This window comes from Bos grunniens, chromosome 4, assembly GCF_055505025.1.
Source record: "Bos grunniens cultivar Pamir isolate PY7600 chromosome 4, Bosgru_T2T1.0, whole genome shotgun sequence".
Lineage (NCBI taxonomy): Eukaryota > Metazoa > Chordata > Mammalia > Artiodactyla > Bovidae > Bos > Bos grunniens.
Window position 1 is genome coordinate 105,714,984 of NC_141168.1, and position 16,478 is coordinate 105,731,461.

General features: G+C 42.0%; 1 long non-coding RNA gene across 2 annotated transcripts in view; it reads left to right on the forward strand.

Annotated features, from left to right (window-relative positions):
- LOC147374627 (uncharacterized) overlaps positions 1–15,177 on the forward strand; it is a 181,861-nt gene extending 166,684 nt beyond the window's left edge. The window contains exons 3-5 of one of the 2 annotated variants that reach the window (XR_015162985.1): positions 10,333–10,502; positions 11,036–11,246; positions 14,171–15,177. This is a non-coding gene — a long non-coding RNA (uncharacterized LOC147374627). The remainder of the gene's footprint in view (positions 1–10,332; positions 10,503–11,035; positions 11,247–14,170) is intronic. The other variant, XR_015162989.1, reaches the window with a different exon arrangement.
- Positions 15,178–16,478: the final 1,301 nt, after the last annotated feature.

A 16,478-nucleotide genomic window follows, 5' to 3' on the forward strand; every position in this document is an offset into this window, starting at 1 on the left:
CCTGTTGTGCAAATGGCAAGGTCAAGTTTAGAGGACTGTGAATGAATACGTGTCTGCAGTAGTGATATGACTGAGTCCAAGCTTGCTCTGCTCGCCACATGATAGACCAATAAATGTGAGAGACAAGATGTTGAGGCAAAGAATATGACTTTATTCAGAAAGCCAGCTGACTGAGAAGATGTCAGACTAGCATCTCCAAAACAGCCATTTTGTCAGACCTAGATGGCAGGTTCTTTTATGGATCAGAAACGGGGAAGTAAGGAAACAAAGTAAAAAGACCATTTAATTCTTGCAAATATCTCCCAGAACGCGAGCCTCAGGCAGGGGGATGTGTGAGTTTCACTTCCTCCCAGTCTCCTACAGGTGGGCAGGCTCGGGTTATCTCCCTGAGACAGGTCGTTAGGGGTGCGCTCAGTGATAAAGAACCCACCTGGCAATGCGGGAAACATAAGAGGCCTGAGTTCGATTCTGTGTCGGGAAGATTCCCTGGAGAAGGAAATGGCAGCCCATTCCAGTATTCTTCCCTGGGAAATCCCATAGACAGAGGAGCCTGGTGGGCTGTGGTCCATAGGGTTGCAAAAGATCAGGCATGACTGAAGCGACTTAGTACACATGCACAATAACAGAAGCATTGAGATAAAGGCTAAAGTCACAGAAGCAGATCCAGTTCAGAATTAACCCTTACGGTCTCAGTGACTTTCTGTTGGTACAGAGCCAGTGATGAGCTAGGACCCACTTTTCCCTGCTGCCAGCCAGAATTTGTCTCAAGACACTCAAGTAACCAGGTAGAGAGAGCAGGACAGAGGGCATCTACCTGTGAGGCAGGCAGGACTCAGCCCCGCTCTTCAGGTCTCCCGGGGGTTCATATGGACAAGTAAGAGATCAGGACATATCCATGTGATGGGCCTTTAACCTCAGGGGTTAGTTTCTTTTCTAACAGCAAAATCTTTCAGAACGTGAAACAGCCCACACATAGGCATTCCTTCTCTAAACTGTCCATTTTGTAATCAAGTCCACTTCTCAGTACCTCTTGCCTCTCAGCTGCCTACATGCAAAAGCCCACATGCAAAAGCATAAAATATGGCTAAAGGTGCTTATTCCTCAGAGAAATCATCTTCCATGATTATACTTTTATGAAAACAGCAAGAATGAAACACCAAAAGCTTCTTAACTTGAGTAGCTAATTAGTAGCCCAGAGTCTTCACTCTCAAGTAACATTCCAAGATCCTAAATTATTCATAGATGACTTCCTCAGATTGAAGGCTGAATGCAAGCCCCAAATAACTTCACTATGGACTTGGAGTGATTTGCTGTCTGAGAAAACGCATTCCACATTTGCTCAGAAAAGTGTTCTGGGAGGCAGAAGTTCAGTAATACAATTCACAGCCCCCAGTAACTGTTTTGTCATCCACCACCCCAACAAAAGGAAAAGGGCAGGCTGTTGATGCCAGGAGCAAACTAGATGCTGAAGGAACAAAACAAAAAGTAAATAACCTGTAGCTTATGCATCTTCAAGAATAGAAATAAGTTGCCTCAACAGGAAAAAAAAAAAAAAACAACAATGTTTGTGTTCTAACACAAAGGCCCACGGGCTGCGCAAAGTCCATCAACGCGGCAGGACCAACCCCTGCCCACGTACCTGTCTTCCTACCTCGGCCCCTTCCCGGTGAGCATCAGAGTCAACAAATGAGGTCCGTGACCTTTCATAGAGAAGGCTGTAGATTCCTTTGGGTTTAAAGTCTTCCTTTTCTCAAGCCATTTCCATGGCTTCTGTTCCATTTACACCTCAACCAGAATTTACCGCAGTTCATTTCTGGCACTAGCCTGAGTCAGTGTCAGACTTCACATGGTTTTTTAATTTATTTTTAATTGGAGGATAATTGCTTTACAATGTTGTATTGATTTCTGCTATACAACAACATGAATCAGCTATAAGACTTCACGAGTTTAAGGACAGAGTCCTCCATGAGACTGCCCTAACTTCAGATGGCAGCCACAAGTTCCAAGAACCCCCAGACCACCCCCACTTTTGACCAACTTAACTGCCTATTTGAGGGTTCCCATGGCACCCCTCAGGTTGACAATTTGCTAAAACAACTCTTAGAACTCAAGGAAGCACTATCCTGGGGATTAGTTTGATAATAAAGGATACACATAGAGGAGGTTCTGGAAGGGTTCTGAATGCAGAGCTTCCATGCCCTCTCCCTATGGAGATCAAGGACATGTCACCCTCCCAGCACATCCATGTGTTCACTAACCAGGAACTTCCACCAAGTCTTCGTGTCCAGAGTTTTTAACTGACATTTCCATTAGTTTTCTTTATGTTGATTTGATTGATCAAACCACTGGCTACGTGACTGAATATCTCCAGCCCTCTTCTCTTCCCTGGAGGCCAAGCTGGCCCAAAGATCACATTATTTTTTTAAATGTTTATTGGACTACAGTTGCTTTACAATGTTGGTTTGGTTTCTACTGTACAACAAAGTGAATCAGCCATACATATACGTATATGCCCTTGTTTTGGGATTTCTTTCCCATGTCGGGCATCACAGAGCACCGAGTAGGGTTCCCTGTGTTACACAGTAGGTTCTCATCAGTTACTTACTTTACACATAGTCTCAATCATGTATATATGTCAATCCCAGTCTCCCAATTTATCCCACACACCTCCCTTCTTCCTTAGTATCCATACATTTTTCTCTACATCTGTGTCTCTGTTTCTGCTTTGTAAAAAGATAGTCTATACCAATTTTTTCAGTCCACATATATGCATTGATATACAATATTTGTTTTTCTCTTTTTAACTTACTTCCCTCTGTATGACAGTCTCTAGGTCCATCCACATCTCTACAAATGAACCAATCTTGTTCCTTTTCAATGGCTGAGTAATGTTCCATCATATACGTGTGCCACCTCTTCTTTATCCATTCCTCTGTTGATGGACATTTAGGTTGTCTCCATGTATCACATGCAGGTATTTCTGATGACCAGCCCCGCTCCTGAAACTATCCAGGGGCCCACCAGGAGTCACCTTGTTAACATAAGAAAGACATTCCCGTGCTGTGTACTGTGCTTAGTCACTCAGTCGCGTCCAACTCTCTGACCCCATGGTCTGTAGCCCACCTGGCTTCTCTGTCCGTGGGACTCTCCAGGCAAGAATACTGGAATGTGTTGCCATGCCATCCTCCAGGGAATCTTCCCAACACTCCTAGCACAAAAGAAATCCCAAGGGCTTTTGAAGCTTTGTGCTAGGAACCAGAGAAAAGGGCAGATACATATTTTATTTTACTACAACCTCCATTATTATCTGTATGATTCCTGAATTTACAGTTTTCTTTGATCCCCAGACATGAATATCCTGCTCCCTATTTGATACCCCTATTTGGCTGCCTCACAGGCCGCTCAAATTGAGTATGGAACAAAGTAAACTAATCTTCCTCTAACACAGTGCATCATCAGTCAGCATTCAATTATAGAAACAGAACCATTAGATGTAACAGGGAGTAAGATATTCATGACCACAGACCCCAACTGATGCAGTGTGTGAACTGGTTAAACCATGTGTGTAAGGCTTTGTGCCTGATGGTACAGCCTCAAGTCAGCAGGGAAGGGAAGATGGGTGGGAAGGAGGAGAGAGCAGGAGGAAGACTGAAAAAGTGAAGGTGAGCTGGAACCCACCAGGACTGTGTGGACCGACTCTGGTCTCTCATTGCTTCCAACTTGCATGACACAAGAGCCTCACAGTAGAAGCTGGCACCCTTCATTGTAGAGCTACACGTAATCCACCCAGCATTCAGAGAAGCTAAAGGAAGATGCAAGCTCGGCAGCTGCCTCCAAGCTAGACAAGCCATACCTGTGGGAGAGCAGCAATGCTCATGAAATGAGAGAGCAGCTGCCCCTACACCAACCTTCCTGCACAAAAACAGTGGCTGCTGCTTCACTTCTGCTTTCCAAAAGCACTTAGTTGTATCTGACTCTTTGTGACCCTTTGGATTGTAGCCTGCCAGCCTCCTGTCTGTGGGATTTTTCAGGCAAGAATACTGGAGTGGATTGTCAGTTCGTTCTCCAGGGGATCTTGCCAACCCAGGGATCAAACCCACATATCCTGTGTTTCCTGAACTGCAGGTGAATTCTTTATCCACAGGGCCATCATGGAAACGTCTGTTTTCCAAACCTCCTGCCAAATGGTTCTTGCTGCTCTGCTGATTTGGGATATTCAGGGAAAGGGAGAGATTCAGCCAAAATTGGAGAAGCTCTGTACAGTCAGCAAAAACAAGACCGGGAGTTGACTGTGGCTCAGATCATGAACTTCTTATTGCAAAATTCAGACTTACATTGAAAAAAGTAGGGAAAACCACTAGACCACTCAGGTATGACCTGTTTCAAATTCCTTATGATTATACAGTGGAAGTGACAAATAGATTCAAGGGATTAGATCTGATAGATCTAACAGAGGGCCTGAAGAGGGTGGAGGTTCGTGACATTGTACAGGAAGTGGTGATCAAGACCATCCCCAAGAAAAAGAAATGCAAAAAAGCAAAATGGTTGTCTCATGAGGCCTTGCAAATAGCTGAGAAAAGAAGAGAAGTGAGAGGCAAAGGAGAAAAGTAAAGATATATCCATCTGAATGCAGAGTTCCAAAGAATAGCAAGGAGACATAAGAAAGCCTTCCTAAGTGGTCAATGCAAAGGAATAGAAGAAAACAACAGAATGGGAAAGACTAGAGATCTCTTCAAGAAAATTAGAGATACCAAGGGAACATTTCATGCAAAGATGGACACAGTAAAGGACAGAAATGGTATGGACCTGACAGAAGCAGAAGATATTAAGAAGGGTGGCAAGAATACACATAAATACTATACAAAAAAAGATCTTTATGACCCAGATAACCATGATGGTGTGATCACTCACCTAGAGCCAGACATCCTGGAATGCGAAGTCAAATGGACCTTAGGAAGCATCAGTATGAACAAAACTAGGGGAGGTGATGGAATTCCAGTTGGGCTATTTCAAATCCTAAAAGATGATGCTGGAAAAGTGCTGCACTCAATATGCCAGCACATTTGGGATACACAGCAGTGGGCACGGGACTGGAAAAGGTCAGTTTTCATTCCAATCCCAAAGAAAGGCAATGCCAAAGAATGTTCAAACTACTGCACAGTTGCACTCATCTCACATGCTAGCAAAGTAATGCTCAAAATTCTCCAAGCCAGGCTTCAATAGTCTATGAACCAAGAACTTCCAGATGTTCAACCTGGATTTACAAAAGGCAGAGGAACCAGAGATCAAATTGCCAACATTCATTGGATCATAGAAAAAGCAAGAGAGTTCCAGAAAAACATTGATTTCTGCTTTACTGACTATGCCAAAGCCTTTGACGGTGTGGATCACAACAAACTGTGAAAAATTCTTAAAGAGATGGGAATACCAGACCACCTTACCTGCCTCCTGAGAAATCTATATACAGGTCAAGAGGCAACAGCTAGAATTGGACATGGAACAATAGACTGGTTCCAAATCAGGAAAGGAGTATGTTAAGGCTGTATATTGTCACCCTGCTTATTTAACTTATATGCAGAGTACATCATGAGAAATGCCGAGCTGAATGAAGCACAAGCTGGAATCAAGATTCCTAGGAGAAATATCAATAATCTCAGATATGCGGAGGTTATTCATGGCAAATAGATAGGGAAACAGTGAAAACAATGGCAGGCTGTATTTCTTTGGGCTCCAAAATCACTCCAGATGGTGACTGCAGCCATGATATTAAAAGATGCTTGCTCCTTGGGAGAAAAGTTATGACCAGCCTAGACAGCATATTAAAAAGCAGAGATATTACTTTGCCAACAAAGGTCCGTCTAGTTAAAGCTATGGTTTTTCCAATAGTCATGTATGGATGTGAGATTTGGACTATAAAGCTGAGCACTGACGAATTGATGCTTTTGAACTGTGGTGTTGGAGAAGACTCTTGAGAGTCCCTTGAACTGCAAGGAGGTTCAACCAGTCCATCCTAAAGGAAATCAGTCCTGAATATTCATTGGAAGAACTGATGTTGAAGCAGAAACTCCAATACTTTGGCCACCTAATGTGAAGAACTGACTCACTTGAAAAGACCTTGATGCTGGGAAAGATTGAAGGCAAGAGGAGAAGGGGATGACAGAAGATGAGATGGTTGGATGGCATCACCGGCTCAACGGACATGAGTTTGAGCTCTGGGAGTTGGTGATGGACAGGGAGGTCTGGTGTGCTGCAGTCCATGGGGTCGCAAAGAGTTGGACACAACTGAGCGACTGAATTGAACTGAACTGAACCACATCTTCTTTTGTCATCTGTTGGTTGACATTCAGGTTGCTTCCATGTCTTAACTGTTGTAAACAGTGCTACTGCAAACAATGCAAATAACTTTTTTAACTAAAGTTTTCATATTTTCTATGCATATATGCCCAGGAATGGGATTGCTGGATCCTCTGGTAACTCTATTTTTGGTTTGTTTCTTTTTTTATTTAAATTTATTTATTTTAATTGTAGGCTAATTACTTTACAATATTGTATTGGTTTTGTCATACATCAACATGAATCTGCCACGGGTGTACACGTGTTCCCAATCCTGAACCCCCCTCCCACCTCCCTCCCCATACCATCCCTTTGGGTCATCCCAGTGCACCAGCCCCAAGCATCCTGTATTCTGCATCGAACCTGGACTGGCAATTCATTTCTTATATGATATTATACATGTTACAATGCCATAGCGACCTCTATACTATTCTCCATAGTGACTGCACCAATTTACATTTCCACCAACAGCATTTATTTTTTGTAGACTTTTTGATGATGGTTATTCTGACTGGTGTGAAGTTGTAACTCATTGTAGTTTTGATTTGGATTTCTCTAATAATTAGCAGTAAGGAGCAACTTTTCATGTGCCTATTGCCATCTGTATGTCTTCTTTGGAGAACTGTCTGTTATGTCTTCTGCCCATTGTTTGATTGGACTGTTTTTTTGATATTGAGTTGCATGTGCTGTCTGTATATTTTGGAAATTAAGCCCTTGTCTGTCACATCATTGTCAACCATGTCTGTCCATTGAGTCTGGAAGGGGATCTGACTCATGTCATGCCACCTCTTGGTATGGTATTGAAGGCAGTTCAGGAACTAGATTTTGGGGGACTTAAGAAGCCCATCAGCGATGCCACACTCCTATGTGTGTGTATGGCCAGTTGCTCAGTTGTATCTGGCTCTTTGTGACCCCCATGGACTGTAACCTGTCAGGCTGCTCTATCCGTAGAATTTTCCAGGCAGGAATACTGGAGTAGGTTGCCATTTCCTACTTCTGGGCCACACTCCTAGTCTGTGGCTATTTCTTTGACCCTTCAAGAATTGGCCAACCCTTGATATTGTGGCAAGTATCAAAACAGGTAAGATTTAGGAATGAGTGAAAAACCTTCAACCTTGAAGGTTATCTTTAGACATTTTCTTTTCATGTCATTATGATAATAATAATAATAAATCTAAAAGTGAATAACAAAAAAATTTACAAGTCAAATTCAAAAACTGTTTAATTAGTTTAAAAAATATTGTGTAATTTATGACCTTAACTCTGTGAAGATACTGACTGAAGATGAGCCCTCTGGTAAATTAAAGCCATAAAACTTAATAAATGAGATATTATTTATTGTCTGTAATTTACAAGGCACTATTCACATTACTGAATTGAGGGACACTGTCATTTACTGGCAGGCACTAAGATTGATACAAAAATTAGAAATGGTAAATCTGATATGATTGTAGCTGACAATCTAAGTGTAACACGCTCTTAATTATATCACTGGACTTCAGCCCTTCGGATGTTGTCATGGAAATTTAATGAAGTCGTTTTATTCTGAGTGACTCCAGCATATACTGTTTTGTTTTGTTTTTTAATTAAGAAAGCCCAAAATTTTCTCTTCTCTCTAATTATTCTACCGGGTTCCCTTCTCTCATGAATATTTTTCCAGAATATGAACCTTATACTTAATAAAATTGCTGAACATGGATTCAGAGCTACCATAACTTGTTTTTCCCTAAAATTGCTCCCAAAACAGCCGAAATTACCAACTGTGAAGTATTAATCACAGCTAATTTCATGTTTTGGATGTAACTGCACAATCTGTCAAAATAAAGTCTCTAGCAGCCATTGATGAGAAATCTTGAGTGACAGCCTGGGAGATACATTTTGGCAAATTGTAAATATTTATTCAATTTACTGAGAAACTAAAAACCAGCCCATCTCTATAAATGTTGTTAATTCACATTGAGGTTTACATCACCCCAGGCTTTCAGCTTCCCTGGGAAGTGGGAGCAGCTGTTTATCCAGCTCGTGCTGGGGAAGCCACCTTGCTATGCTCCCATTCCTGCTCTCTGGCAGTTCCCCTCAATCCCACCATCTGCTGTATTCTAGGGAAGGCTCCCAAGAAAGGAAATCACTCTCCTGAGCCTCTCCTTCAGATCTCCAGGGTAGCTCAGGGCTGTGAGGCTAGAGCAAAGGACCTGTGCCCTGCATGTTTGCAGCAGATGCTGAAGAAGGAAGCGATCCTGGGCTCCTCTCAGGATGCACGTGGGCTTCATGCAGTGCTGACTCCGGATCTGGATCTGGGGACCCAGGGCTGCTGCTCCAAGTCAGAGGCAGTACGAACAACAGAAATTACTATCCAGGTGCCCTGTCTTGAGCCAGGCACTTTGCTAGGCTGTTCCTAAGCCCCGTCACTATTATGTCCACTTTACAGATACATAAACTGGGTCAGCGTCAAAGTAATGTCCCCAAGACATCAGAGGGTCTCTTAGTTACCAAGTTCTCTGCTTTTGATTGCTATACCATATGTGTCCTGTGTAATACTAACTATAAAAGTGAAAATAAGTCCCCACCCCCCCCACCCCCCCGGCTAAGTATTTCATTGCTTCAACATGTCTGAAGCACATGTAAGGTCAGCCCCTCCCCTGTGCACAGGCTCTCATCTCCTCATGCACTTCAGCAGGATGTACTCCAGTAATTCTCTCCTCTCTCTTCTGTATCATCAACTTTCTCTCTCTACTGGATCATTCCAGTCATCCTGCAAGTATCCTGTTATTTCTTCCATCTTAAAGTAATCATGGTTAGATGGCATCACCGATTCAATGGACATGAGTTTGAGTAAGCTCTGGGAGTTGGTGATAGACAGGGAAGCCTGGCATGCTGCAGTCCATGCGGTTGCAGAGTTGAACACGACTGAGAGACTGAACTGAACTGAAAGTAATCATTTCATGGCTCCAGATCTCCTCCACCTACCAGGCCATTTCTCTGATGCCCTTGAGAGCATAACTCACCAAATAATTCATGTATTCTCCCTGGCATTCAGTAATCCAAGTGGCTTTGTATTCCTTCTGTATTCTCGATCAGAGGTTTACAACCATGGAGACGCCTTCAATGCCTTTTACTTCAGGACATTTCTTTGAACAGATTGAGCTTTAGGTTGTAGCTTTCATTTCAAATGTGGCTGGTTCTTTTCTGGCATTAAATTGAAATTTAGCAGCAAAAAGACATGGAAATTGATCTTGGAAGGGACAGTAGAATTTCATGAACTCCTTGGCCACTTTCTACCATGTGGCCAACATTGTATGGCTCCAGAGTTGGGTGTGATCTATGGAAATCCATCAAAACAACAGAGAGAGCACTGAAAGGGACTCCCTCCCAGGGATGTCCGATAAGTGTTCTTTTTCTACACATAGATCCTATGTGATAGGATATTTTGACATAGGTTTATGTATAAATCATTTTCTGCACATAAAATTATGTCTTAAGCATTATTGGAGAGCTTGCTATGTAAAAAGATGAAGCATAGATGCAAACTATTATCTACAGAATGGATAAGCAATAAGGCCCTACTGTATGCATGGGGAACTATATATTCAAGACCCGGTAGTAAATCATAATGGAAAAGAATATGAAAAATAATATATAAAAACAGGTATAACTGAAGTACTTTGCTGTACAGTAGAAATGAACAAAACACTGTAAATCAACTATACTTGAATAAGTTTTTTAAAAAGATGAAACAGAATGAGCAAAAAGAACATAGACACAAAAGAGCATTGTGTGAGTTATAGTGGATCCCTTTGTAATCCAGGGGATGCTTTCATAAGGAAGGCACCTGTCTTTCCTGCAGCTCAAATGTTTATGTATCATGGGTGCTTTAGCAAGCTCACATGCACAGGAAGGACAGCATCACTTGTTACGCTGTATTTTAGACATATTCTCTTTGAATTCCATGATTTGTTTGAAATTCTGTGTGTTTGAGAATCTTCTCTTTCTCTCTCAAAGGAATTTTAAGTGACTCTGATGGAATATGTACTCAGAAAGGAACATTATCCTATAATTCTAATATGGCTATTTACATAAACTGAGTCACGGCTGTTTACACAGCATACTCAGAAAACAGGCTGGGGACTATGGAATGAGACCAAACTCTCTAAAAGAAACTCAGTGTAAAGGTGAGAAAAAAGAAAGAGTGGGAATAAAATAAGGAAGAGAAGGAGGGAATGGCATAGGAAGAGACAGAGATGAAGGGAGGGGAACGGAGGGGGAAGAGAAAGGATAAGCAAGATCTTTCCTAGAAAACTATCTTGTCATCATTGAGTACAGAAATGTCTTATGTATGAAAGAGGCAAGGTCTGGGCCCAGACTGCTAAATGATAAGTTTTTTTTTTTTTTTAACAATTAACAAAGTATTAAATAGTATTCTTAGCTTTGGATCTGGAGAAGGGAATGGCTACCCACTCCAGTATTCTTGCCTGGAGAATTCCACGGACAGAAGAGCCTGACAGGCTACAGTCCATGGGGTTGCAAAGAGTCATACATGACTAAGTGACTAACACTTTCACAGCTTCGGATATGAAAATAGATATTTGGCTAATTATATCTAGATTTTTTTAAATCCTTGCAAAATACATTCATGAGATACATTTGCAAGACAATCTAATGTTTTCTTTTTTCAATTTCTTCCAATTTTTCTTTTTTTCAAAAGAAAAAAAGACAATCCAATTAAAAATGAGCAAAAAGCTTCAACAGTAACTTCACAAAAGTGGACGTGTCAAGTACCAGTAAACAATGGAACTCAACATCATTAATCCTGAGGGGACTGCAAATTAAAACCGCCATGAAATACCAAAATGCACCCATCAGAATGAAAAATGAGAGCACCACTGTGCACTGACCAGAGCACTCCCGTTGTGCTGGTAGGAGTGTCACTTGGTCTGGAACTTTAGGAAATTGTTTGGTATCATCTACTGAAGTGGGCATAGGCTTACTTCCCTTGTGGCTCAGCTGGTAAAGAGTCCACCTACAATGCAGGAGACCTGGGTTCGATCCCTGGTTGGGTTGGGAAGATCCCCTGGAGAAGGGAAAGGTTACCCACTCCAGTATTCTGGCCTGAAGAATTCCATGGACTGTATAGTCCATGGGGTCGCAAAGAGTCAGACAAGACTAAGCGACTTTCACTTTTCACTGAAGTGGGCATATGCATAACCTATGACCCGGAAATTCCAACTCCTCTGAATATACCCAACAGAATGCATAGTTTTATATACATGACGTGTACGGGACATGTCATGTACAATGAATGTGCAAGCAAAAGACATGTACAGAAGTGTTAACAGACGCACAAGTCATAGTAGCCAAAAGCTAGAAACAGCCCATCAGCCACAGAGCAGATAAGTAAATCATGATAAAATGTTTAAGTATGGAGTATTACACAGCAATGGGAACAAGGTGAGTCATTGCTGTATTAAACAGCATGGATGACTCTAAGAAATAAGAGACTGAGAAACATAAGTCAAACAAAAAAAGAGTATACATGATCCCTTCTACATAAAATTGAAATATAGAACAAGCTAATCCATAAATTAAAAAAAAATTCAGGATGGTGGTTGCCTTTGAGGAGGATAGTGTGAATAAATGAGAAAGGGTGTAAGGGGGCTTTTGGGGTACTGGTGATTATCCAATTTTTATCTGGGTGGTCTTACATGGGTCCACTCCCCTTGTGAAAGTGTGTCAAGCTCCGTGCTCAAGCTGTTTTGTATATGTATATATGTATCAATTAAAAAGTTAATTTTAAGATGGATGGCAATGGGGAGACAGACAACCACATGTTGTAACATACCATCCATACTGCGACAGACAAGGGCCACCACTGCCCATCTCCTGGCCTTTCCCTGGTACTGCTTCCCAAGAGAGTTCTACACGCCTCACCCCCTTTAGATGGCCTGTTTGGCCATGCTCAGAACTCCAACTGACCTTACAGCATGTCCTCTAAGAAAGAAGATTCCATCAGACCACCTCTGTTTAAATCCCACCCCCCTGACACTTTGCACCTGTGTGACCTCAGACAAGGGATTCACACTAAGGCCTTGGTTTCCTCATCTGGAAAGTGGGATTAGTACCGCACAGGCTTGTTAACGACTGAATTCTAGTCGGCATGCAGAGCAATGCCTAGCTCGCAGTGAGCACTCGATAAATGTCAGTTGGCTTCATTATTGGAGAAGCAGGCAGGGTCTAGATCATGCAGGCTCTTCAGGCCTTGGCAAGAGGCTGGGTTTAATCAGCATGTATGGCAAAAGTTGTGGGAATAAGCCCAGAGCAAGAGGCCTGCCCAAGGGAGAAAGCACAGGTGATGGTTAGCTCTGCCTCCCCTTATCCAGGACTCAGGAAATAGGGAGGGGCTTGGATGCTTTGATAGGGAGAGCTTTGACGGACCTTCACTGACGCCCTCTGTTGGCACCAACGTGCTAAAGTCAAGATAATTTATAGCTACCACTCCACCTCTCTTTCTGGCAATTATCTGGCTTCCTTCAAAGCTATTCCACCTCCATCCTCTTGTCTGAGATTCGACCATTATTTTTCTAGTGGTTTCCCTTAGTGGGGGAAAAAAAGGCCCCTAAATGGGTGGCTGGGTTGAAAGTAGGTAATAGGCAAGGAGAGGCACTGAATACCAAGAACGGAGACATAGTCATTGAGAAGAAAAGTACAAAGATGTTAAAGACACTGTAAGACTCTCACTCATGCAAATCTTGCCTTTTAAGGAAGTTACTGGCATAGTCCGCAGTATATACCATAGTCCTGAGAACTCAAAATATGCTCATGTGATCAAAATAAATACATGTGATCAAATCTCCGCAGAGATCTAACAATTCTCAAATATGGAAGCATAGATTTTTCCAGGACTCCTGATGGAAGACTGAGTGAATTTAGGACTAATCCAGCTTGGAAGACTGTAAACCTATTTCAGGCTCAGATTAACAAAACAATAGTTCCCTTTTTTTTGCCATGAGTAAAATATCTTGATTTTCATATGGCTAGCAATTCTACCTTCAATACTCAATTTTTGAAAATTTCAGAGTTAAGAAACACTCTACATACTGAGCAAATCAGGAGTGACCTCTAGTTCCATGATTTACAGACTACCTCATTTTATCACCATACTGTCTTGGTGGTATGCACAAGAGGTCATTGTTAAATTTTCAGGAAACTTGTGAGCCAGTCCTCTTGGTAACTTGAGATCTGACATGATGGGAGTACTGACAGGTCAGAAATTGGAAAATACCACAAATCAGCCTCCCCTCCATATCACTACCCAACTGATAGATTATTATCCTCACCTTATAAATAGGGAAATTTATTCATGCTTCATCCTTACATGTCTTCTCCAAAGTTATCCATCTAACACTTCAAAGTCAGATTTTAGACCTAGTCCATGCTTTGTCACTGAAATCTAGCTCTACGATTTGAAATTATCACTAATGATCCACTTCATTAGAGATGTAATTTGAGTTTAATTGAAAAGCCTAACTTGTAGTTTAAACAATCATTTTCTTAATTTATCTTACTACCTTATTATTAAAAAAAATTATAAGGACCCTTCAAACAGCACAGATGAAGGAAACTTGCTTAATTATGCTTTCATTAATTTTGCAAAGTCAGGCTGATGCCAATGACAGCATAATTTGGTCCCAGAAGCAAAATCACTTGGAATGCAGGACTTGCTCAGAAAGAGATGACTCCCATCTAACAAAAACAGAACAATTCCCTGGGAACAATCATCTTGTTTTTATTTAACATCAGGAAACCAGTAACCTCAGTGGTGATTTTTTTTTTTACCATGAAGGATACCTGTGGACGGCAGAGCTGTGAAATCAGTGACACCAGATCCTACTGTCCAGGAAATAAAGTGAAACCTTGGGACAGAATTCCTCAAGCCTGGCTGCACATTACGTTTCAGAATATCTTAAGGCTCAACCCCCAGACCAGTATAATCAGACTAAATCATCTGGACAGGGGACCTGGATATTGCTATTTTCTTTTTTACCAGTCACTAGGTGGCGCTAGTGGTAGGGAACCTGTCTGTCAATGCAGAAGAGGAGAGGCGGGTTCCATCCCTGTGTTAGGAAGATCCCCTGGAGGAGGACATAACACCCACTCCAATATTCTTGCCTGGAGAATCCCATGGACAGAGGATCCTGGTGGGCTACAGTCCATGGGATCACAAAGAGTCGGACATGACTGAAGGACTGAGCAGGCACACGCAGGGTGATTTGTTCACCCACAACCAACTTCCATCAAAAGACTGTTTTCTTCCTCTTTCATATTGTCAGGCAATACCGTTGTGTCTACAGTTGGGTCTCCATCCCTATCAGTTCAGGTATAGAATGTCCAGTGGCCCCACCATAGTCTGGACACCTTCTAACTGCACATCCCGTGCTCCGGCACCCCCTGCCAAGCAAACCAAAACTTTCTTCCAAAGAGCTCAGAGATAGACAGAAGAGTTCCTTGCCTACCTTCCTTCCACCTCTAGAATACATAGACTACAATATATACATAATTAAAATCTCACTCTTCAGGTAAAATGTTACTTACCTTTACACTTCCCATTCATTCACTCATTCATTTCCTTGTTCTATCCAGTAGTGAAAGAGTACATCTTTTGAGTCAGATGATTTCCAATTCTACATGTTTTTGGCCTCTGCTTTTTAGTCGCTGTGTGATTACAGGCATATTCAAACTTCAATATCCTTTCCTGAAATGTGTGAATAACAATGCCAAACTTATACTAGGTTTATTAAACCAAGTGCGGTGTTACATACAAAGTACCTAGCATAGTATCTGACACATGAGGCATACTCACTGATAGAGTAATAAAGTCAATTGATTCTTTAAACAAGTGTTTTGAGTCTTACCTATGTTCATAGCCATTTCCCCTGGTATCTCAGCTGGTAAAGAATCTGCCTGCAATGCAGGAGACTCTGGTTCGATTCCTGGTTGGAGCAGATCCCCTGGAGAAGGGCTAGGCTATCCACTCCAGTATTCTTGGGCTTCCCTGGTGGCTCAGATGGTAAAAAATCCGCCTGCAAAGTTTGAGACCCAGGTTCGATCCCTGGGTTGGGAAGATCCCCTAGAGAAGGGCATGGCAGCCCACTCCAGTATTCTTGCCTGGAAAATCCCATGGACAGAGTAGCCTGGCAGGATACAGTCCATGCGGTTGCAAAGAGTTTGGACAAGACAGCAACTTTCACTGTATTCATAGCAGTATATGCGTGCGTGCTCAATCATGTTCGACTCTTTGTGACCCACCAGGCTCCTCTGTCCCTGGGATTTTTCAGGCAGGGATACTGGAGTGGGCTGCCATGCCCTCCTCCAGGGGATCTTCCCCACGCAGGGATGAAACCCCACAACTCTTGTGTCTCTTGCATTGGCAGGTGAGTTCTTTACCACTAGCAGCACCTAGGAAGCCCATTCAGATAAACACCCAGGAATAAAATAGCTGGACCACATGGTAGTTCTATTTTTAACTTTTTAAGGAACCTCCACACCATTTTTCATAGCAACTGCATCAATTTACATTCCTAACAACAGTTAACAAGAGTTCCCTTTTTCCCACATTCTTGCCAACATTTGTTACTATCTTTTTGATAATAGCCATTCTGACGGGTGTGGGGTGATATTTCACTGTGGTTTTGATTTGCACTTCCCTGATGATTAGTGATGCTGGAAATGTTTTTATAGGACTCTTGGTCATCTCTATGTCTTCTTTGGGAAAATGTCAAGTATTCACTGAACATCAACGCTTCCAGTCTTCTCAGTGCATCCTAGCATGACCCCAGGACAATCTCTCCTCATTGTCCCTTCTCAATGGGACCATTGCTACCTCCAGGCCTGGCTTTTTGGCTATCTGTGGAGAAATGTCTATTCAGTTCTGCCCTTTTTTGATTGGGTTATTTGTTTTTTGACATTGAGCTGTATGCGCTGTTTTTTAGAAATTAATCTCTTATTGGTTGCATGGCTTGCAGATATTTTCTCCCATTCTCTGTGTTGTTTTTCTTTGTTTTGTTTATGAGTTCCTTTGTTGTGCAAAAGCTTTTAAGCTTAATTAGGTCCCATTTATTTATTTTTGCTTTTATTTCCATTACTCTAGGAGA